This window comes from Delphinapterus leucas, chromosome 5, assembly GCF_059928025.1.
Source record: "Delphinapterus leucas isolate spDelLeu-1000000601 "Yukka" chromosome 5, BTC_Dleu_Yukka2, whole genome shotgun sequence".
NCBI lineage: Eukaryota > Metazoa > Chordata > Mammalia > Artiodactyla > Monodontidae > Delphinapterus > Delphinapterus leucas.
Window position 1 is genome coordinate 67629233 of NC_143133.1, and position 26644 is coordinate 67655876.

Below are 26644 nucleotides of genomic sequence, written 5' to 3' on the forward strand. Positions count from 1 at the left end.
TTTTATGCTATAAACAGATTTATAGATTAGACTGTATGGTGATATATGACCTGTTTTACCATCTTCTCATAATATAGTGTCCTTAGTTCATCTGAATATTTCTTTTAATGAGGTACCCAGAATGGAATAAATTATTCTCACTATAGCCTTACTGATAATTAAATTCAAAAGCTTTTAGCAAGTGTTGGTCTCAAAAAAGTGTTTTGCTTTTAATGTAGAACAAAAATTGGGTTCATTGTTGTTGCAATCCTTGTTTTTCCATTAAATCAACATGCATATTTAAAACAGATCTTTTAGTGTTTCTACCTCTAACTAAACATTTAACGAAAGAGTTTATTTTGTTGTAACATTCTGTTCTTATTTTAAGGCCTTTGATTAAGAATCCTAATTTAAGAATTCAATCATGTTAATTTATTAAATTTTATATCTCTTTGATATTACTGGTCCTCATTAAAGATTGTAATGTCTCATAATTCATTTATTAATCTTATTGAGAATGCATTCACTTTGTCTTCCAGATAACTAATAGAAATATGCAATAAGGCTTTATACTAATCTGTATGAGATATTATCTCATTACACAATATGAAAAAGTGGGTTTTTTTCTTCAGTCTTACATAATATCTATTCAAATAATCACCAAAGATCATTAGAAATATTCCACCTTGCCTTGGGAATATCTAAGTGGTAAGCCTTCAAAGGAAATCCAAGAGAAATAGACATTGTACTCAGATGTTGAACATTAGCTCTGCTTAAGAACTAATTCAGAAAGGTCCATCAGACAGGACAAAGAGATTTTATGTAAGGTTTTAAAAAGGAGATCCTCTGCAGGGAAAGGAGATAGATTTGAGATGAATATCAAGTAAGAGAGGAAGAACTTTTTCATACCATTGTCATGGGGAAGCAAAAGTTAATGGCGTTACAGCATCAATGAGCCAGGTGGCACATGATGGGGAGGTGATTGTGGTGGCCAGTCACTAGACACACAGGATGGAAAACATGGGCCTGTTCCCACCCATTTCCACCTGGGTGAGTCTCTTACGTCAGGGTTTCCCCACCATGACTGCACATTAGAATTGCAGGACACTATGGCCCTTACCCCCATGTCCTCAGCCTGCCTTTTGTCTGTGGAAAAACTTTAGCCAAAGAATAAGTTTAATCAGAGAAGTGAGAAAATGCAGAAGCAAAGAAAAGCAGTCAAACAGAACAAAACAATAATAGTTTAGTCATTAAGCAAAGTCAAGGACCTTTAGTCCCTTCCTAAGGGCTATAGATAATATTCTGAGCCGTATCCTGTGAGCTGTCTTATGGATACTGAAACTCCCACCAGGTGGAAGAAGTTAACTGCTTGATGACCAGACGGTAGCCATGACATAAGCTGCCACAATTCTGAGAACTGGCCTCAAAGGAATGGGAACAAACCGACCCTGGAACTGAAGGTTAATTGTACTTAAAACAATCAAGAAGATGCTGATCAGACCACCGCATGACCAATTTCAAGATGACTGCCAGAGCTGACTGTGCTGTTTCTGCATGTAGCCCCTCCCTCTGCCTGTAAAAGCTCTTGCCCACTGGTTGTCAGTGGAGGGGTGTCAGCCTTTGGACACGAGTCTGCTCTCCCCCCCACCCCCAGGTGCTGGCAAAACTGAAATAAAGCAAACTTTCCTTCCCACCAATCTTCTCTCTTTAATGGCTTTGAGCGACGAGGAGCCGGACCCCACTTTCAGTTACAGAATCACCTGGGAACTTCTGATAATACTAATGCTGGATTCCAAAGCCCAGAGAGTCTGATTCCGATTGGTATGTTGTAGCACCAAGACGTCAGGACTTTTTAATACTCTCTAGGTGATTCAAATGTATAGCCAATGTTTAGAACCACTTTCTTAGGGATAGAATTTTTTATTATAGGATGTATAACTCTTGCTTAATTTGTTTTAGTTTAATATTTGATTTTGTATTTTAGCTTAAAATTTAAGGTATCATTCTAAAAGTCAAAGTTTTATTATTATTATTATTAATTTGATATTGGTTGGTGTGTTCTCTAGTTTTTTTTTTTTTTTTTTGGCCACACCATGCAGCATGTGGGATCTTAGTTCCCTAACCAGGGACTGAACCCATGCCCTTTGCATTGGAAGCATGGTGTCTTAACCACTGGACCGGCAGGAAAGTCCCTCTAGTTATTTACTGATATTTAAAAGCAAAACTATTATCAAATGTGAGAGTCTGTCTATATCATAATTCTCATTAATACACTAAGATAAATCAGTCAATATGAAAATTGTGGATTTGGACTACTGCTGAACTAGTATACTTCAGTCTTGGAATAGTGGCAATAAATATGGAGAAGTTACAAATACATAAATAAAAATCATATTACTGTTGACCCTTGAACAACATGAGTTTAAACTGCACAGGTCCACTTATATGTGAGTTTTTTCCAGTGAATGCATATATGTACTGTAAATGTAGTTTCTCTTCCTTGTGTTTTTCTTAATAACATTTTCTTTCTCCAGCTTAATTTACTGTAAGAATATTGTACACAATTCATATAACATACAAAGTATATGTTAATCAAAACACGTAAAACAAAACGTTTATGTTATTGGTAAGGCTTCTGGTCAACAATAGGCTTTTAGTAGTTTAAACTTGTTGGGAGTCAAAAGTTATACACGGATTTTGGACTGTGAGAGCCTTGGTGCCCCTAACCTCTGTGTTGTTCAAGGGTCAACTGTATATCAAAATAGTTGTTATGGTAAGAATTTAAATAACAGAAAACTGAAAGTAAAAATTTATTAGAAAAATAGAATTACAGTTTAAAATTTAAATGAGCTTCCAGCTTAAGAGATGAATTAAGCATACTCCACTCTGCCAGAATCCAATTAAAATCATATAAAGTCATAGAAATGAGCAAAAGTTAAATGAGTTGATAGATATAAAACTCTTAGTGTAGTCTCTGATACTTATTAAGTGCTCAGGAAGGTTATATATTATTGATGGTATTATCATAAAAGAGAATCATTCATGATGGCACTGAGAAACAGAAGGGGGCAATACTGCTGGATTGGGACATTGATGACTTTCTGGGAGATAGAATATAATTGCTATAATATGGATAATTTCAGCCCAATACATGCAAAGAAGAAGTTGTCAGCAGCTGTAAGTGCCACTTTTCTGCCAAAAGAGTGATGTGGCTCCCAGTTTGTAGCAGGCAGGTATAGAGGGAAGAAAAGGGACTAGGGGTAGAAATCAAGTTGATAAACAAAAGTGCTGTCCACAAAGCAGTTGTTCAAGTTATACTGAACTCTCCTCTCTCACCCTTGAATGCAGCAGCATCAGAGAATCCAGGAAAAACCTTGACAAACTAAAGAATAAGGAAACCACAAAGCATACAGAACATACAGTGAAACTTCAAAAGTTCTCTCTGCGTTATCAGGAAAAAGACAAGGATGCATGCTACCAACACTTCTGTTCTATATTACACTGGAGACTTTAGCCCAAATAGTAAGGCATGTAAATAGGAATATAATGTATGAAGATTGGAAATGAGGACACAAAACTCATTATTCACAGATGATATGAATATTTACACAGAAAATCAAATGGTATATATAGATAAATTATTAGAATTAGTTTATTAAGACTGATGTTACAAAACCAGTTATTAATAACTGATTAATAATCAATTGTATGTCTACCTACCAACATCAAAGAATTAGACAAGATAACTTAAAAAATATATTTTTTTCAAATAGCTTAAAAAGTTAAAATAGCTTACACTAAATATAACACAAATATGCAAGACATGTATGAAGAAAACTTTAAAATATATTAACCATAAATATCCAAATAAGTATAGCTATCTGTAATCTGGCATTACAGATTAAAGATTACTGGCAAAAGCACAAAGTTATTAATAAATGATGCTGGAATATTTTTGCAACCATACTGGGAAAAAAAGTTAAATTCATCCCCTACCTCCCACCATTCACAAAAATTAACACCAGGCAATTTGAATACCTAAACATAAAATCAAAACCATGAAGCTTTTAGAAGATAACTTGTGGAATTACTTTGTGACATCAGTGTGAGTAAAGAGGTACCTGCTATAAAGTAAAAGGCTCAGAAATTCAACTAAATTGAAATTAAGAATTTACATTAGTTAAAATACATCTTTAAGAGAGTGGAAAGGCAAACTACAGACTGGGAGGAGATATTTTCCAAACATCTAGCCAACAAAGGACTAATATGCAAAATATGATTTAAATAAACAACTCATAGATCAATTAAAAAAGAAAACACAGTAGAAAAATAGGCAAAAGATTTAATTAAGCACTTCACAGGACAGAAAATCCAAAAAGCCAATAATATGAAAAGGGGTTCAACTATGTTAGTAATCAAAAAATGCAAATTAAAACCACAGTAAGATACTATCATACACCCATCAGAATGGTAATAATATTTTAAAAGTCTGACAACCTTGGATTTTAACAAATATGAAACAACAAAAGGCTCAGAAATTTCTGGTTGTAGTGAAGTTGGTAAATCATATGGAAGATATTTGACAATTTACAGGAAAGTTGAAGGTATACATACATCAAGATTCAGAAGTTCCAGCAGCAGATGTGTACCATAGAGATAACTTTGCACATGCGCATTTGACACATGTATAAGAACGTTCTTAAGAACATTTTTTTTGGTAATAGTAAAATACTGGAAACTCAAATATCTATCAACCCTGGAATAGATAAATAAATTGAAGCGTATTTTCATAACAAAAATTATGGAGTATGATAAGCAATATATGGAGGTGGCCAACATATGAGTAACTGAGAACTGCAAATCACAAAGAATACACACGAATATGGATTGAATTGTGTCCCTTCCCAGATTCTTATGTTAAGCCCCTTATGTGTCAGTATTTGGAGATAGGGCTTTTAAGCAGGTAATTAAGGTTAAATGAGATAGTAAGGGTGGATCCTAATCCAATAAGACTGGTGCCCTTAAAAGAAGAGGAAGAGACACCAGAAGCACCTGTGCACAGAGAAAAGGCCATGTGAGGATACAATAAGAAGGCAGCCATGCAGAAGTCAGAAGAGGTCTCACCAGAAGCCAACCATGCTGGCACCTTGAAGACGTCCAACCTCCAGAACTATGAGAAAATAAATTTCAGTTATTTAAGCCATCCATTCTCTGATATCCTGTTATGGCAGCCCGAGAAGAATATATTGCACGTGCCGTATATATTTTTTTATCTATGCATGTGAGACAAAATTAACCTCATAAGCAAAAACAAAATAAAAAGGTAACAATAAGTCAAGATATATTTGTAATTCCAATAAATGTATATGAATTGAGAGTTCCTGTTAAATTTAGAGGATTCAAATTGGATTCAATGGAAATCCAGCTCTAAGTAGTTTATAAAAGGCACATCTAAAACATAATATGAAAGTTTTAAAGAGATGGGGAAATATGTGGCATAGAAATACTAGCCAGAAGAAATACCATGTGGCACATTAAGATTAGACAGTTTACATTTAAGATGTAAATAATTAATAGAGTAAGTAAGAAAACAATGTTTAAAGATATGTCTTCAAGTTGAAGTGGTCCCACCACACTCTGAACAATGATGGAAAAAGACAAATCCTAATGATATTTAAGGTTTGTACAAACACTATGGAAACTTAGTGAGTTGGATCAATGTTCAGCTAAACTATCAATTAAAGGGGCTCGATTAAAGGGGTTCAATAAAGCACATGTTCACATACGTCTTTATTAAAATGTTATGTTAAAATATGTTCTAGTAAATTGAGGATAAACAGGAAAGAAGAAACGTGGGATCTAGGAAGTAATAGATCCATCAAAAGAGAGTAAATATGAGCTAGTCTAGAAAGTAATGTAGTTGTATAGCTAGTCTAAAATGCAAACAATCCAGACTTTAGCAAGAGAACGGAAAACTGCAAGAGGGAGAGGGAGATTTATACATGAGAGAAAAAAAAGAGAGAAAGCAAGAGAGAGAGAGAGAAAGGAAGACTTTACTCTCCTTATGAATTTACAATCCAGGAAACCAAAAAAATTTACAAACAGGAAATACAGATATATTATTTGAATACAGAAGAAACTGTGCTTACATGGTCATTATTATAAAAACCTCATCTATTGATTTTTAACTTTCAGAATTAATATCTAATCCAAGTATGAATACATACATATGAAACATTAACCCATGATATTAAAAATACATAGATACACACAAAGGAAAAAAAGTTGAAAGCAGTGAATAAAAAGAGAAGTGGAGGGATACAAGTGCTCACCATATATTTTCAAAATATGAGGAGTCAAGAGATGCTCTCTCAGGAATTCCCTGGCGGTCCAATGGTTAGGGCTCTGTGCTTTCACTGCAGTGGGCCCAGGTTCGATCCCTGGTCTGGTCTGGGAACTAAGATCCCACAAGTCATGTAACATGGCCAAAAAAGAAAAAAATGCTGTCTCAAGATTATGGTGGAATACACTTTGAATAAGTGTATTCTTCAAAATGAGAGAAGTATACAATAAAGAAATTAAAATAATGGTATGTATTGTCGGAAGGGGAGAGGGAGAGTGTATAAGTGTGCTTAATCTTAACCTACCAGAATAAAAAATCAGGAATCAAAAATAAAAAAATAAAATAAAATAAAATAAAAATCAGGAATCGCTAAAGTTAATAAATCAAGAAAGAGCAATATAAGCATATTATTTAGAGGAATGCCAGTGAAAAAATAAGAATTAAAAGGATTAAAATTGTTTAGTGTATAGGATTGGCGTAAGGGAGGAAACTAAAACTTTTCATCATAAACCTTCTGTGACCCTCTGAAAAAATTGAAAACAAAATCATTTTTAAAAGATCCCTCTCTATCAAAAATCTGTTTACAGTGTAAGACGGACACTTAGGATTCTTCTTGAAACTTATTTTTTTATATTATTTGAAATATAAAATTTTTTTCTTCTCAGCTAAATTACAGGATGATAATTTCTCAGAAAGAGAGATAAAATGATGTTTCTGGGAAGCACTAAACTTCCAGTTTTGGGTCAATAAAATGGCAGAGAAGGCAGCTACAATCAGAGGTTACACTTGGATAATGGAAGAGTGAAACTGCTAAAATGCTCCAGGGAAGAGTAAAACAAATCGACTACTCTGGGAGCAAAAATAAAAAGGTAATTTTTAAGTTCGGGATAATGTGTCTGAAAAATGAAACCATGAACATGGAAATTAATAATACTTATAAGTTGTACTCTATTATTGTATGAGTAAAGCTGAGAACATCATTGAAGAGTCAACAGAGGGAAGAAAAATTTCAGGACATCATCCCAAGAACGGGATCCAGGGAGAATCTCCAATGCGCTGGTTGGAGAAAGCTAACTTTAACAGAAAGGCATATGTGGGAATCTCTTGGATGACTATTGCATTGGAATGGCGAAAAGTTCTAGCCATCACACAGGTGCCATCTAGGATTTTTTTAAACATATTTTGTATTACTGATAAACACATGATACTTTCAATTTCACATTCCTAATAATATATGGTTGTTAACTGAATCTGGTATCCTCTGATATAATTCTACTATGCTATATTCTTCAGAGCAATGCTTTTATACAGGTAGCATAGTGTTATCAGCTTTGACTGAAATTGGATCTGAATTCTATGAGTATGGTGACTTTATGTCAAATAGTTAGTGTTTTGTCTTTGAGAAGGGAATGTGACATTTTTATAGTATGTACTGGGAGACAATAAATTATGGAAGCGTGTAGCAATGCTGTGACCTTTTCAGTATTCAGTAGTTTGAATAGCTGATCTTTCTATCCTACTTGATTAAAGCTCCACAGATCATCGAGAAAGTTAATGCAAGATAAAACATTTTTTTAATGGCACAGCATTAATCCTTTCATATGGCAGAAGTTGGAATGGTAACAGTTAAGACAGTTGTAACAAATTTCAATGTCTCTGCTGTAGCAGCAAATCTTTAGACAGCAGCCATTGATTTTGGATGATGAAATTGTGACCTGGTAAAACCTCTATCCAGCACTTTTTAGAGTTATGGTATATTAAAAACGTGTTTGCCATACATAGAGAGTAGACACGACCTTGGAAATAACATAGATGTCTCCCTCTCCTGAGCATCCCATGCAAACTATCTCCTGAGAATCCTACTTGTAATTATATCCAATGACATCAATTTTATAATACCTTTCAGTAACCCACTGCAAATCATAAACCTCAGTGAAAGAGAGTTATTATTTACACTCAATGAAATACTTATAACATATATAAATCTGTGTTTTACTGATAGGTAGTTTTTGCTGGCTATTCCATAAATGTTTATTAATTGAGGAGTAGCTAATGAAGAACAAAAATCTAATGTTGTAAGTATTGTAGGTTTTCATATATAGTCTTTTTTTAGATTGTAGAAATTAATTCATTGACCAGTTTTATCCAAAATATTCAGAATTAAAGTAAGTTCATTTATACTTCAACACATTGGGAAAGAGTACATTGTAAATAGATATTCCCTCCTTATTTTAGAGTATACTGTTTTATTTTAATTATCAATATGTAGGATTTGGGATTTTGTTACAGGATATACTCATTATATTTATTGCTTTTAGCAAATTTTAAATGACTGACACAGAGCAGGCACTCAACAAATGTATGGACAATATGTGACTGAAAGATGAATGAGAACATAAAGATAATTACATATGTTAAAATGTATTCACTGTTTTCATGATACTATTAAGTTAGCATGAAATTGCTTTTAGCTGTGTTATAGACTTGGGAAGTAGAAGGACCAATATTTACTGTTAAGAGATTATACAGATATATACATATAAACAATTATTCATAGGAGAGTTAATTCATTAGTTAGTTTGCTAATGAGGTGAATGTTAATTACTTGTGGTTTTAATGAATGACCAGAGTTTGAAATGAATTGAAAGTAAACCAGATATCTCAGCTGAAAGTGTTGTTTTTCTTTATTTTAAGGTAGACATAGTTCTTTTTCAAAGATTGGAGGTCATAACATTCCTTTTTCTTAGTGATATTTTTATCATTTTAAAGTATTTCAAAGAAATAGTTTTATCATCGTTTCTTAAAGCTATCTGTAGTTAAAAAAATATTTTCCATTCTGTTTAAAATTTCTCAAATCAGAATACTAGATCATCTAGCACTAACACTTGTTGCTTTTCCTGATCTCTATCGATTTTTAAATCAAAAATCTAAACGCTAATCCAAGTAAAATAAGTCTCAGTATGGTTGAAAACTAAGCCTATATATCTGATATTTTTCTGCATGTCTATTGCAAGATAACAAAATTTTTAATAAGAGTATTTTCCATCTAATAGGTGCAAATATGTGTTTATTTAATGAAAAAATGTTTTATGTATCCAGAATATAGTATAATTCATTATCCACTGTTTTATTCAAAAAACATTTATGAGGTGTATAGTATGTGTCAAAGTTGCAGTAGATGCTAGAGACACTCTGTTAAAGACAGCAGAAAACTGACCTGTTAGTTTACATTCCAGTTGGTAAAATCAGAATGTAAACAAATACAAAATTAATAAATAAGACAAACAATCTCAACGGATGAAAAGTTTATGAGGGCAACAAATGTAGACAATATTCAAGAAAATAATTGGGGTTTACTTTATTTCTATCTTTTTTTCTGTACTTTATTTCTGTCTTTTTATTTAGCAAATTAAAAATAACTTTACTGTTCTTACTCTATAGATAAGGAAAATAATTATAACAGAGTGTAAATCAGCAAGAGTTCATAAAAATGGCTTGCAATTGGATTTGCTGAAACTGGCATGTCCTCAACTGTTGGTCTTGTTAGATGTCATTTAGTGGTGCTCTTTGAGCATTGCTTTATACTTACAAATAATAATCTAATTTGCATTATAAATATTAAAGAAAAACACCAAGCTAGTGACTTCTCTGTACAGAAGTAGGTTAATAATTTTATATGCATCCAGCCAGCAACGTTAGTTCAATCATAAAGGGTCTCTTCAATTTTATATTTTCTTCTCTTCTATTGATATACCAACAGATGTGATGTACCCATTTAAAATAGTTGAAGTGTGGATTAAAATTCCAGCCCAACTTGCCCGCCTCTAGATATCCATAATTATACTATCTGAAAAATATGGCTAAAAATATTAAATTCTAATAAAATTGCACAAATTTGGTAGTTAGCAGGATTCATCCATTTAAAGAGAAGGAAATAGTTATATTTTAAGAGAAATTCAAAATCCCCCAACAGATTTTTCTGTTTGTTCCAGATAGGGGTCATATGTAAAGTAAGGTGCTAGAGAATCTGCTATCCCTTTTTTCCTTGGACACCCTAGCAGTCTGCTGAATCAAAACAGGGTTGAGGCAAAACTGGATTTTATTGTGAAAGTATTTGTGCAGAATTCACGTTAGAAAAACTCCTTTCTATCCCACGGATGCCAAGTCACACTCATTATGGAGATCAGATTCCCAAGGGATCAACTCTAAACCAGAGATGGGGCTCTGATTAATTGTAAATAGGGAGATAACTGAATCCATATCTTGGGATCACACTCTTATTTCTATTGAATTCAGGATTATCTTGAGTGTTTTTCCTCAGGTGCACATTTATGAAAGCTGACAAAATTTAGAAGAGAATATTCCATATTAACGGCATTAGAAATGAGGGAGAGAAGAAGAGAGGGAGAAAGAGAGAGAGAGAGAGGAAACAGCTGTTATTCTCAAGATCGTTTTAGAAATTTAATGAATCCATTCCTACTTACTTTTTATGTCTCTGATTAAGATTTTCTCTGGAAATGTATGAATTTTCCTAGTTGGGAACTCAGTCTAAGTGGATGTTGTTGTCTTAAGTTGTGAAGACTGTCACTGAAAAGTTGAAAGAAATTTCTGTTTACTAAGAAACTCGAATTTATCTTTGTGCCATTTCCTCTTGGACAGTGAAAGATAAATCAGTCTGTAGAACCTTGTGAGTTAGGCAAGACCTTAATGCAGGGAATCAACTGAAAGGAAGAATTTATGACTTAAACATTTAAGAGTTATATTTAGTAATGTAAATTTACTGTTTGTTGTAGCAGATTTATATTCCTGCATAGGCTTCACTTAGATTAATGTTTTTCTCTGAAGAAGAATTTAAACTATCCTATGGCTTGTTCTTACAGAGTTGGGCATTCTGCTGTTCAAAGAGTTGCTCCTGGGGGATTTGAAATGCAGACCCTTAAAACAATAGGATTTCCAGAACTGATATGTTCTTCACCTCCTCTCCTAGAGGAGTTGATGTAAACAAACAGGAACTAAGGATGCCAAGCACAGCCTGGCTCAGAATGACAACTTAGTAGGCTCAGAAGACACTGGTGCTATTATTTCTGACTGAATTTCTTACATAGTGGGAAAATGTACTATGTTGAATTATTGCTTTGATAACTCTGGCAAAACCATACCCATGCTGCTATGCACAGCTGTGCAATTCGTGCACCTTGAAAAAGCAGCCTGTCTTGGAACAGATGGAGATTGAAATGAAGCCTAGCACAGAACTGGTTCCCAACAGAAGAAGGAGCATTCTTGTTTTGTTTGTTTGTTTTTGTTTTGTATTGCTTACACAGAGTAGAATCTGCTCACGGAGCTGTGAACCATGTGGCTCTGATCCTCTGAGGGGCACCATTTTCTCTTTGGCTGAACAAGATGCCTTTTTCCAATTCAAACATGAACCCTGGATATACTTGCAGAAGCCCTGACTGCAGTCTTGTGGGAGGTGAGATTTCTTTAAAAAGATTAGATTTCTCCATTGCAAATTAGCTGGGAAATCATCCAGGAAGTAAAGACTCAGGAGGTTGAGCTTCAACTAAAGTGAGAGTGCTTCATTTCTAAGTATTGGAGTCTTTTTTTTTTTTTCTGGATTCTGAAACATGGCAACGTATAGATCCCTCCCAATGCCACATAGTTATGGTACAGGAGCAAGGCAGGGAGGTGACACATTAAGGATCTCTAAAAGCAGTCTGCAGTAGTTACAAGGTGTATTTACTTCCCCTTTAGAATTCTAGACCTGCATGAAATTCTTGTCAAATGTGATGACTAGAATTGACTGTCCTGTGAAGAATTAAGGAGACTGTGAATCCCTTGCTGGGGGTAAGGTTGAAAAAAAAGCAATATTTCCTTCCTCTATAAATAAAATTGATTAATGCTTACTAGCTGAAATTAGTTTTTACATTTTTTCTCTTCTATTAAGGTATTCAATTGCTCCTTTTGAATTATGGTGCATATTCAAACAATACAAAATTTTTTATCTCTTTTGAGATGTATCTTGGAAAGGATCATCAAGAAAATATACGATAATCTCAAAAGAGGAGTCAGAAGTTTTATTGATAGTTACAAAGAAATAGCTGAATTTAGAGCTGATAAATAATCAAGCAGAAGGCATTTGGAAAATGCTTTTTATATAAACTTTATATATGTGGAAGGTCATGTGTATGTAAAAAACACAAATTGTGAATAATTGCTGTGGTAGCTATGGTTTTTGTGGGCCCTTTGTATAATTTTTTCTTCTCCTAGTTTTATTAATACACCTTGTTCTTTTGGACACAAAAATGAGTTTATACCTCTGTGAGCTAAACACAACTAATCTGTCTCCCACAGTGATTGGTTCAGAGAAGTATATACACTCAAGCAGGGACCCTCAGAGGCCTTGTATGATGTTATGTATACATGTTTCCGGGGAAGAATGCTGTCTTTCACTGGATTAGTTACTAACCTGGAATCTTATAGAATAGGGTGAGCATAGGTCTTATCTCCAGCCACGTTAAAGAAAGCTTATCTCAAGTTAGAGAAACTAAGACCAACACACTGAGAGAAGCAGAGAAGAGATGGATATATAGAGAAAAAGCATGCACAACCGTATATGAGGTCTAGGCTCACAAAAAGACTAAAGTCAGCACTCTCTTCCTCTTGTGTGGTAGCAAATTCCCTTTACTTGAGTTGGGTTTCTAACATTAAGAATTCTCATTAAACAAGAGAAAGCTGTAGAAATACTGCTAGGTTGGCAAATTGGTAAATTTAAGTCCTGGACTTAGCTCTCCTATAGATCATTCTGTCTTTAAATGAGGCATTTATTCATTCTGAACTTATCTGATAATCTATTAAGTGAAGAAATACTACAAAATAATCTCATAATTTCTATTTTTATTCTAACAATCTCCATTTTAATGGCATATTTTATCTGGCCTTCATTTTTACATTAAATGTAGAACTCTAACTCCAAGATAAGATATTAGAGAAACCATTTGCTGTCCTTATGTCACTGTTTTCCAAGCAGAAAAATCAGTGAAGTAGGGTTGCCTTGTATGAATGTTGAAAAATTGCTTGTGATTGTCAATAATGCAGTACAGTTATACAACTCACTCACTCATTCAGTGACTATTTTATTGAGATATAAAATTGACATATAACATTTTATAATTGTAAGATGTAAACCATGTTGACTCGATGCACTTATATATGACAGTATGATTACCAACACAGTGTAAGCATCACATATTTACCATTTTTTTCATGTGGTGAGAACATTTAAGATCCAGTCTCTTAGCAACTTTCAAGTATATTATATGGTATTGGTAACTATAATCACGATGCCGTTAATTAGATCCTCTGAACATATTTATCTTCTAGTTGCATATTTGTATCCTTTGACCAACACCTCTACAGTTTCACCCCGCAGCCCCTGGTAACCACCATTCTACTCTCTGTTTCTATGAGCTTGGCTTTTTTAGATTCCACATACAAGGAATATCATACAGTAATTGTCTTTTTCTGACTTATTTCACTTAGCATAATGCCCTAAAGATCCATCCATGTTGTCCCAGACACCAGGATGTCCTTTCTCATGCATGAATTTGATATATATATATATGACATGTACATATATATAGATACATAGATACAATTATAGATATAGATCATATCTTCTTTATCCAGTCATCTGTTGGTGAACCCTTAGGTTGTTTCTGAATCTTAGCAATGTGAATAATGCTGCAATAAACGTGGGAGTGCAAATATCTTTTCAATATATGTTTTTCATTTTCTTTGGATATATACCCAGTAGTGGAATTGCTGGATCATATGGTAATTCTATTTAAAAATTTTTGAGGAACCCCCACTGTTCTTCACAATTTCTGAACAAATTTACATTCCCAACAACAGTGCACAAGCGTTCCCTTTTCTTCACATCCTTGCCAGCCCTTGTTATTTCTTGGCTTTTTGATCATAGCCCTTCTATTGCGAGGTGATAATCCCATTGCAGTTTTGATTTGCATTTCCCTGATGATTAGTGATGTTAAGCATCTTTTCATATACCAGTCGTCCGTTTGGATATCTTCTTTGGAAAATTATCTATTCAGTTCCTCTGCCCATTTTTAAATTGGATTATTTGTTTCTGTTGTTGTTGTTGTTATTGAGTTGTATGAGTTCTTCATATATTGTGGATATTAACCCCTTACCTGATATATGGCTTGAAAATACTTCTTCATTCCATACATTGCCATTTTATTTTGTTGATTGTTTCTTTTACTGTGCAGAAACTTTTTATTTTGATGTAATCTCACTTGCTGATTTTTACTTTGTTGCTGGTGCTTTTGGTGTCACATCCAAAGACTTGTTGCCAATACCAATGTGAAAGAATGTTTCCCCTATCTTTTCTTTCACAAGTTTTATAGTTTCAGATCCTATGTTTAAGTCTTTAATCCAATTTCATTTTCCTGCATGTGGTTATCCAGTTTTCTCAATACCATTTATTAAAGAGACTATCCTTTCTCCCTTGAGTAATCTTGGTTCTCTTGCCAAATATTAGTTGCCCATATATGTGGGGGCTTATTTCTGGGTTTTCTAATTTGTTCCATCAACCTATGTGTCTATGCTTATGCCAGTACCATATTGTTTTAATTACTATAGATTTGTAGTATAGTTTGAAATAAGAAAGTGATGCCTTTAGCTTTGTTCTCTTTCTCAGGATTTCTTTGGCTATTTGGAATCTTTTGTGGTTCCACACCAATTTTAGGATTTTTTTTTTCTTTTCTTTTTTTCTATATCTGTGAAAAATGCCATTGGAATTTTGATAGGGACTGCTTTGAGTATATAGATAGGTGGCTTTGTGTGGTATTGATATTTTAACAATGTTAATTATTCTTATTCATGAACATGTAATTTCTTTCTATTTTCTGTGTCTTTTTCAATTTCTTTCATCATAGTCTTGAGGTTTTCATTATACAGATCTTTCATCTTCTTGGTTAAATTTATTACTAAATATTTTATTGCTATTAATGCTAATGAGCAGGATCATTTTCTTTATTTCTTTTTCACAGGAAATTAGTGTTAGTATATTAGAGATGCAACTGATTTCTAACTGTTGAATTTATATACTGCAACTTTACTGAATTGGATGCTTAGTTCTAATATTTTTTTATTCAGTCTTATGCCACCATAATGTTGACATCACTCTCAATAACAATTTTTAAGAGAATTATTATGAATCAGATCAATTCTAGTTATAGAAATGCAACAATGAACAACAGACAGATCTCCCATGAAACTTAATTTCTCATGAGATTTTTATAATTAACATATAAACAAATAAATAAATTAGACAACTTCTAGTTAATACAAAGAAAGAAAGTTAACAAGGTAATGGAGTTTGACCCAAATAAGATATGGAATGAAGGTGCCCATTTAGCTAGATTGTTCAGGAAAAATACTTCAACACAGGGAATTTGGATATGAGACCTGAATGATATAAGAAAGCAATCATGTGATGATCTTGGGAAGAATAGAACAAGAAAGATTCCAGGAGTTTGAATGAAAAAGTATGCTAGATTTGGAATGACTACATAGTAATCATTAAGGAAATGAATTATTTATGCAGATTCTTGGTTCCCTACTCTTGAATATTCTGATTGAATAAATCTCAAGAAGTGAGAATCATTTATACTTCATTTCTACCCTAATTTTTTTGTGTGTGTGTGGGTCTGCAGAGATAATACAGAGTGGACATTCAAAATGGAGGCTTCATTTTTATACAACTAAGATAGATCAATTGGGTAATTAGGAGGAAAAATTATAGAAAGATGAAAAAGCTGTACCACCTTCAAATACCTACCTCTATCAAATAGAAACAATTAGAATCAGTTATAGATGGAGCTGCCTTTTTAATCATTCCAAAACAAATACTGCAGTTCTACAACTTTTCACATGTACCTGAGTACATAAAATATTTAGAAAATTCTATCTTAGCAAATTTGGAAAACCCAGTCAATCTTAACGATCTTCCTTTACTTTCAAACATTTAGAGTGCTTGTGAGAGACAAGAAAAAAGCTATAACTATATTCTAGATCAAGACAGGACCATTAAAATGCCTGTCACCTTTATGATAAAAACAAAGATGAGCACAAACTGCTTATGTAGCTGAGAAACTATTGATAAGCACATTGACAGTATATTTAGATGCCTGATATTTCAAAAGACAAAAATTTTCCTAGAGAAAATATAAATACCTGCTTCCATTGCACTTAAATCCTTTCTGTCAGAACGTGAATGTTAACTGATAAAACAAACAGCAACATAAATTTCATCAATATCTTCTTAAGAAAGATGTTATATTAGTTGGTTCATTTATTAAAATTGATATGAATAACATTTTCTTTCTCCCAATAATGTTCCTTCTCCCAATTTGCACCTATGTCCCATCACATATACAAATATAACTAAAAGCTACAACATGGATGGGGTACCTAATGGATCTAATATATTTCAACAAACCAGCCAATAAGTGTTCAAAGCCAGATGAGGCAAAGGCTGCCTGCTGGGAGAAAAAAGGCATCATTCATGAAACTGAAAAGTAACCTCTACTTCTGACACTTTCAATAAGTAATTGTCAAGAAGTCACAAGTGCAATATATATTTTGTGCCTAGTGAGTTTTATTATGTCAAAGCACAGAGGCTGCTTTGCTAAGAGGGGTCAACAGTTACTGATGACAAGAATGTAAAGAGCATGCATTTTGCTATGAAGAGCATGCCTTTGGAGTAAATTCAAAAGCCAGAATCTATGAACCATTTGTCCAGGGCTCTCTATCCTAAGACCTCAAATCTCATGCCCGCTCCATGAAAATGTTAAACTTTAAGAAGGCCACTGCACAAATAGGCTTCAACATAGAAAGGCAGTTACTATGGTAGAAAATATAAAAATCTGAAATAAAATAATCAGGTTTAGTGTTGTGGATAGGATCAGCTTCAAGTACATGTGACCTTCCCAGGAACACAGGCTCAGAAACCTGGGAGTTGATGCTCTGCAGTAGCTGTCTTGAAATTCTTAATAATTTCGTCCGTGTTTTGCAAGTGAAGTCTGATGAGACAATGGAGCATGTATGCCTTGGCGCCCATGTCCTGCCTCCATGGCCATCCCACCCCCTTGCTTCTCCTGAGTAGGTTTTCTGCCACCTGCTACCACCACCCAGCAACTGCTGACACCCTCCACCCATGGAGGGGGGAGGAGGGAGCGTGTCTAGATGTGTGACCTCCACACACTGTTACAGGGCGGGTGGCACTTTAAAGGTCTCCTGAACTTGCCTCATGAATATCCCCATGCCCTAAGGAGCTTGATATCAAATAGCAAATAAAAACCATCATGACAGCTGGAGAGGCAAGCTGGAAGAAAGGAAAAATCTTTTCTTTCTGATTTTTGAATAAAGGGCCTCACATTTTTATTTTCCACTGGGCCCCTCAAGTTATTTCACAGCTGGCCCAGACCCCGGATCTGCCGTTTTACTAGTTCTATGATCCTTGGCAAATCACTTCATCACTCTGTGTTTATTTCTTCGTCTGTAAACTGTGGGTTATGTTTTCTGTTACACAATGGTGCCAACAGAAAGTACCACCATCTTGACTGGAACACACGGTAGCAGGAGGAAACAATGACTTGCCTTTGAGTTGATTCATTCATGGTTACTTTCGGTTCTAAATCACTTTAAACATACAAATCTATAGATCATACAAATCTGTAGATCATCCACTGGAACTACCAATTCTAGATGTCTCACTGCCAAGTCAGGAGAAAAGATATGTTTTTCAAAGATCAGCTTAGAAATTGAGAATACATTTCATGGAATTAATTTTTTAAATCTTAGGTTCTATAGTACTCTTTAGCCCCACTACTAAACTATATAGCAGATAAATTAGATTATGCTGCCTGGCTTAGAAAATTAATTGTCATTTTAACATTATAATGTCGTTATTATATTTTCATAGGAAAATATATTTTGCATTTCAAAACACCCAGACAAACCAAAATGAACTTTGATAATCTAGCCTGTTTGTAGGCTGGAGGTGGACTGACAGTAATGCATTTTGAAGAGATTTCAGTAGTGGCTGTTAGGGATGGACAAATTACATAGTACTTACTCTACCCCTCTAGCTCTTCTCTGACCCATATTATTAATTAAAAATTCACAACCTAGAAGGAGAGTTAGAGCTAAGCTACCTTGAAGTCATGTACTATATCTTCTCTCGTTCCCTTTCGGCCATTTGTCTCTGTGTGTTTTTCTTCACCAGCTCCATATCTTCACCTGTTGAAATTTAAATGCACCAATGCCGATGTCAATTTTCAAGTTAATAATGAAAAGGGGACTAAAGATTCATATGAAAATATTCTAGGACTGTTGGCAGTTTCCTATCTGGCTGTGTTACTGAGAAATACAGTACTTTAAATACTTAATACTCAGGAAATATTTAGCCCAGGATACAGAAAGATTATCTTCTTATGTAGAGTCAAAAGTAAGTACATATTGGAATCATGTTTTGAAAGCCTAATTTCACCAGGAAGCCAGAGTTTTTAGAAGCACATCTTCCCTGCAAGGAGAATTTAAAATTTATAAACGTACCAGATAACAGACTTGGTGGCACAGCAGCAACAAATACATAATTTAGTATCTGGGCTTATTCTGATTGCCCTACACACATCAATTATCTTTACTCCCAGACTGTGTATTAGGTTGACAGGCAGTATTTAAATTTAGGTCTGTAGTCACTGTTCCACTTTCTCATCACATGGGCTATTACAGATATGTCAAGTATATTGGGAAAATTAGGCACACATCTGACTGGGTAAGGATATTCTAAATTAAGTGTTTAAAAATTTACTGAAGATGATATAATTTTAACAGCAAAAGGGAAATTTTGCAGTTTTTCTCTCATGTATGAATATCATTTCAAGCTAAAATAATCAGATTATATATAGCAAAAATTGTTTTTAAATATTGAAGAAAACTAACAGGGAGTATATGGTTGAAAGGAGGAGACTTGAACACTATTTACATATAAATGGAGGCTCTAAAGGTCTTTGAGGCTTTCACTTTGAGAATATGAAGTAAGAAGATGTGTATATTTCACTGGGCTAAAAATAGACCCCATTTCTTAACTAGGGCTCTGTAGTTAAATCTATGAGGCACTGATTTGATCTGCTCAGTCCTTTTATGAAATTTTCTCATCACATATTTACATATTCAAAATTCACTGTAAATCTTACATTGAGAATGACATAAATCACATCACTCAGTCTCCTAAATCACTAAAGCTCTAATTGTTTTTTACTCTATAAACCCCTTCTCCAAACGTTGTAACATTAATCATAACACAATTTTGGCATAGATTTGTTGCATTTTCCCTGGTTCTACTTCCCTTTTCTTTCCCCAGATGTTCTTAAGCTTTTTTACTTAGATTTTTCTCTATTTTTAAATTTTCTCCCATTTAAAAAATCATTTAATTCTTTCTTTAATTTACTCTTATTTATGTTAAATGTCTTAAAATTAGTCCATAGAAATACATGTCCTTAATAAATAAATGTGCATTTGGAATGACATAAAATCATATTGTAGATATATGAAGTCATATGCACACAACAGACAAACACTCATATTCTATTTCAACTCTTATAAAGTTAACAAAATTCCATATGGTGATAACGCTTCAATCTTTTCCTACTGCTACATTTTGACTAGATAGAAAGTAATATATAATGATTTATATAATACAAAATTAATGTCCTGAGACAAAGATGACCTTCTAAAATTTTGTTATAAACTTATTTATTCTTAAAGTATTCAAAATATATTATACACCTTAAATAACATATATTAAGTGAATTTGCAGGTCTGTTTACTCTCAATTTGGTTTAAGAAATGTAATCACTAGCACTAGCCTGTTTTCACTGTTAAGTACAGCCTATTAAATATCCATCAATTCTGTTCACAGTGGACATTATACCCTGAAAGCTAAACATGTGGATTCTTTCTGCAATTTTACAAAACAAATATATATGTATAGCTTGTCATTAATGTGTTTTAGAAGAATAAATCATGCAAGTCACAGCATGCAGATACAAGATAATGTCATAACAAAATCCCAAGTTAAAAATGAAGTTAATAAATACCCTCTAGCAACTGTCACAAGAAAGCAATTTCGGTGATTATTGCCAATGTTATTTTGCTGTTTTGTCATTTTATGAGTTTCACCTCAGGTAATGGTGATAGGGTACAGCTTGGGAAAGAATTGTTGATAGGAATTCTAAGTGTGCTTTTGGAAAAAAGAATGGGAATTATTCGATACTCGTATAGCTTCTGTCATAGGAGGAAAATACAGAGGCTAGCACTTAGCAGTCATTGACAATAATAAATGATATTGTACAGCACTGTCTCTTCCAAGACATTTCTCTAATTGATATATATCTATATCCATACCCATATCTCTATCTATGTGTATCCAGTCATTTAAACCTCACAACTATTCTAAAAGGTACTCAAATTGTTGTCATTTAATAGTTGACGATAACAAGACCCAGAAAGGGTAAGTAACATGCCTAATTTTCTCTCCGGTAAATGGAAAAGATAGGATTTTATTCATGATTCTATGCCAGAATCTGGATTAATAACAATTGTTATTTAGATGGTCATTAAGCTTCTCAAACACATTACACACACACACACACACACACACACACACACACGCACAATTTATTTGTATGCATGTGTATTTACTTGAAAGTGTACGTGTTTGTGTATGATTTCCTACCTTCCTTGTGGGATTTCTTTTGGACCTGTAAATTGATGATCACTTATATGAAACAGATGACCACTTAGTTGGGCTATCACTCAACTTAGTTAACTAGAAAGTCTCTACTTGTTTCTCCTTAGTTATGACCATTTCCTAGCTTTATGAAATATCACCTAATAAGATGTTTGAAATTTCTGCTGCATAAAGATTAAGCATATTAGTCAGGAGAATGTTGATTGTTGACTGCAAGTGACAGAAACTGAACTCAATCTAGCATAGGGAATAAAGAGAAGCTATTGCATTACAGAGATCATGGAAGGGAAGGACAAACAAACTGTAAGGGTGGCAGAGAAGCAGTTGGGCTGTGGGAATAACTAGAGACAGGGACCAGAACCTTGACAGAACAACCTTTCTCTCCCAAGCACTCTCTCTCTCCATCTCTCTCTCTCTTTCTATCTCCCTCCTTCCCTTTCTCTCTCTCTAAAGGATGTCAGTTTTGTTTCTCCACATAATGGGAAACACAGGTCCAAACAGTTTGAGAACCTCACATCCCATGGTTTCTGCCATCAGAAGGCTGACTCCTTTTTCTAGCTCCCAGCTTCACAGCCCCAGAGAGCAGCCATAATTGGTTTTTGGTAACTATACACCTCAGTCCCAGTCAAATGTGGCCAGAAAGTGGGTTGTGTGCATATTTGACGGTTTCCACTGGAGCAGCTGGGGAAAAAAAAGGAACAGCCCCTAAATGAAGAGGAAGGAGGGAAGACAAGAGAAAGAAAGTAACGCTGATCGGAAAGAAACTGCATAAATATTTAAATGCCATAAAAATAATTCCAGGGCTACACAACAATAAATGGAAGGAAGCTGAACTTTTTTTTTTTGCTTGTTTGCTTTAAAAGAAGAGGACAGTGGATTTTATGTTAATCAGAATAATAAATTACTATTATTATGAACCATTAACAATTTAGAGATACCCTTTGTTAATTCTAGTCCACAGATTGGGTGGTCTAATTGTTAATAACTTTATTCTACATTTATTTTCTATACTAGCATTATGTAAGTGGTTCTAATACTTACAAAGATTCACGTTGCATGAAAAAAATCAATGTTGGATACAAGAGTGATAGGATTATAATTTCACTACTTGCCACAGAAATTTCCTCTCCCAGTGAACAGTAGATAAAGCCTGCCTTCCTGTGCACCCTCCTCTACCCATACATATATTCGTATGTATATTATATATATGTGACAAGTAGCTGATGGATTTCCTAGGAAAAGCCCTGTCATATTCTGTCCAAATTTTTATTTTCGTTCCATTTTATTCATTCAGGGTACCATAATATGTTTAAACTGAAATTTTAATTAAAATACATTTGTAAATGAAAGTTCTAAGCACCTACCCTCATTCCACTAATAGCACATGTCATCTTACATGCATATTCTGGAATATGTTCCTGTATTTCTTGCTTAAATCCAAAGTACACTTCTAATTAAGAATTTTAGGATGTGAGAGATGTTATTTTATTTATTTACTGGTTTGTTCATTTATATGCTAGTTTAAAGTCTTCGAATACCTCTCAAATACCTTTTTTTAGAGCGACCTCATAGATTGCCAGCACTGGGAGGATGGTAAATTAGCACAAGATACAAGTTCTATTATTTAGGCTGATCCTTGAGATACAACAGAAGAAAACAAGCCCAGGGTAAGGGACCAAAAGAAAGTAAAGTGTTCTAAAACATCTATCTGTTTTTGTCTAAAGATCAATATGTTGATAATTTTAAGAAACAAACAAGATAACGTGAACATGACTATGTGTCTTAGTAAGTGATAGATAATCTCACACACACACACACAATTTAATTTGATGGTATTATCTTTAAAACAGAAGAGAAAATTTTAGTCTAGCCAATGGGAGGAAAGATAGGACTAAAAATGATTTTTTAGTATAGTAAATAGAAATGAAATAAGACAGATGAAATATCCCAATATAATGTATTTGCAATATATATAAGTGGATTAAATACACTTACCAAACACAGAGATGCTCAGGTTAAAAGAAAACTTTTAAAACAGATCCAGCAATGTGTGCTATAGAAAGCATATAAAATGGTGAAGAAAGGATGAAAATAATGAGAAGAAAAAGATAACCAGGCAATTATGAATCACAAGGAAGATAAAACTTTCACATCACATCAAATAAAATTTCAGGTAAAAGTATTATAAAGTATAAAAAATATTATATACTAGTAAAAGAATATAAAGCTTCATAGAATGTAGTGATCATACTATATGCACGTAACTATAGAACTTCAAAATTAACAAATCAGCAACATATAGAACCTTTGGGAGAAATAGACAAATTAACATTTGTATTTAGATTTTTTAATGCATTCCTCTTAGAAGCTGAAAGATCATGCAGAAAAAATATTAAACAAAATTATACCAGACTTAGATATCACAATTAATAAACTCACTGTATACATGCATCTACTTTATGTGTGTGAATATATGTATATAAGCTTTGCATACAGTTGATTAGGAAAGAACTCCAGATACATGTGTAACATAGGCAAAAATCATTGATGATCTAGTCCAAAAAGAAACTTTTATAAATGCTGACATTTTAACAGAACACAGACATTGTATTCCAACCCTGTGTAATAAAACTTAAAATCAAAAATATTAACTAAAGAAATAAGTACACACTTTGCAAACTAATCAATAAACTTTTTATTGAATAGGAAATCCAAAGAAAATTACAAAATGCTCAGAAATGTATTAAAGCAAAAATACTCAAATTAAATGTATGGGATACATCTGAAGTAATCCTTACAGGTGTATTTACAGCTTTAAATTCATTTACCAGAAGACAAAGAAATAACAGAAAAGAAATGAATATTCAAGATGACAGTGAGAGAGCAACAAAGAAAAGCAGAAGAGTAGAGAAGAAAGGAAATATTAGATGAGAGCAGAAATTAATTACATATATATTATATATTTTTATTTTGTTTATTGTTTTTTTGTCCACACCACACAGCTTGTGGGATCTTAGTTCCTGACCGAGGATTGAACCCGCGCCCTTGGCAGTGAAAGCACGGAGTCCTAACTACTGGACCGCCAGGGAATTTCCAATTATGTATATTTTTAAATGAGGATAAAAAGGAAAATCTTTGAAAAAATCAATAACATAGAAAATCTTCTGGGAAAGAATAAAAATAAGAAGATGGAAGGAGAAAAAACAAATGAAAACCGGAAATAATACAGACTTTTAAGATGAAAAGAATTATGAATTGACATATTAATATCATACATCAGTGAGTTTATTAACATAGACCAGAGGAATGACTACTGGAGTCACTGTAAAATGCCAAACTTGAAAAAGTGGGAATCTTGAACAGACCAGCGTTCTTAGTAAATTCAAATGATAGAAAAGCAGAAAACAGCATGAAGAAAACTACATACTCTATAAGGTTGGATACATATTTCAGAAAATACACTTTATAATACATTTATATATAATATGCATATTAAATAGAGTGTTATTGCACAGAGAAAATTAAAGGAGACCAGGGAAAAAGGAAAAATAATGCAATACAGTAATAAAATACAGTATATACAAAGAGAAATAGAATAAAGATTCTTTAGATAGATGATAACACTGTCCTAATTACTGGGGAGAAAAATAAATTGAGAAAGAAATGTCGTATTCTGGAGAGAATATTTTTAAATAGCTTTATGTAACCAAGGGAGGAAGTAAACAAGCACAACTGTTTACCAACCCTATGAAAAATGTTTCAGGGATGACAAATATAGATTCATCAGTGCCGTACACTGACAGCAATTCTGTACGCAGTATCAAGTGTCATATCTGAATACCCAAGTAAATGCCAAAGGTAAATGTACCATTGGTTAGTGTAGCATGGTGAATTTTACCTCTGCCTCACTCTAAAATGTTTTAGTTTGATCAGTTTTGGTTATGAAACCATTATAAAATAACATAAATAATGTATAGGTCCTCTCTATTTTGAGGAAATAGTCCAAAGAAAAACTTCTGCAAAGCGCTGTTCTGCTTGCAGTATGAACAGTGACTACTGCTGACCAAGAAGGCTGAGACGCCCCAACTTTTCTGAACGTAGATTTTCAAGGTTAGCTCAAATGTGGTTTCTTACTTCTCCTCCACTCTTGTTATATAAGCACACATGGCTAGGAATCTGGCCCTATGACTAACGTCTATATTTATGCGTGTTTATCTATAAACATGAGGGAAATATTCCTAGTAAAACTACTTACTATTGTAAACTAGGAAATATAAACATTCTTCTATTATTTTCTACTTCTTTATAAGTATTTGACAAAGCTCTTAGAGTCATTTTAATAGCTGACTTTTCATTGGACTTAATTAAAGATGTCCTATATTTATTTTGAAAGCAAGACACTAGATCAGTGAAGACCACCTGTGAATGTTTTCATCTTAGCAAACTGTCCGCACTCACATACTTGCCAAATCACAGCAATTACCCATTTTAAATGATGCAATATAAGCAATTACCCATCCTAAATGATGAGGTGTTGTAATGACTTTGTAAATGAAGGCACTTTAGTTCATTAGTACCTTCAAATTGATTGTTATAAGATTAATTATTATTTCTAAATCATTTATACTTAGTTCCAAGCCTCTCATACATCAAGTTAAAACATATAAAAAATTACAACTTCTACTGTATCAGATTGAATCAATACATTCTATTTAAGTTTCCTCAGTAATGCCTGTTTTAATGTTTTTGCTAAGAGTTATTTTGGAAACTTACTCATTTATTTGTTTATAATTCACACTCAGAAGAGGGCAATTGCTTGAAATATTTGTAATATTTGTATAACTTGTACATAAATCAAAAATAATACTAAGAATAATCCTGCTCTACAATTGGCAGAATTTTCTTTCTATAAAGCCAGATATAGTCAGAAGGCTATATTCCTAGATCATAACCCTCTGTAAGTCTCTAACACCATTTCTAAGACACAACACACACACACAACACACACAAACACAACCCACCCAACATAATCCACCCATTTCTGCCACCCTTTCACCTTTTTCTCAGGCCTTTTCCTGGTGTATTTTCTCCCTTCTTTGCTTGCTATGATTTAACAATTTTACTAGTGAGCAAAGAAATGAACAGATGGCTGCAAGTGTGAAATGGAATATTATATCCTGAGTTTTTTACCTGGACTCATACAAAATATACCCTCATACTCTCTAGGCTAAATTATTTTTTCACCGTTTATGTATCTATGATGTGTAGAGTAATGTCTCCTTGCTCTACCAAACATGCCTTAAGACCCCAAATCTTTAAATACTTTAAATATACCTTATATGGCAAAAGGAACTTTGCAAATATGATTAAGTTCGAAAACTTCAGCTATGGAGATTATCCTGGATTGTTGAGTGGATCCAATATAATCACAAGGGTCCTTCTAAGTGGAAGAAGAAGGTCAGAGCCAGAGAGACAAATTGAAGATA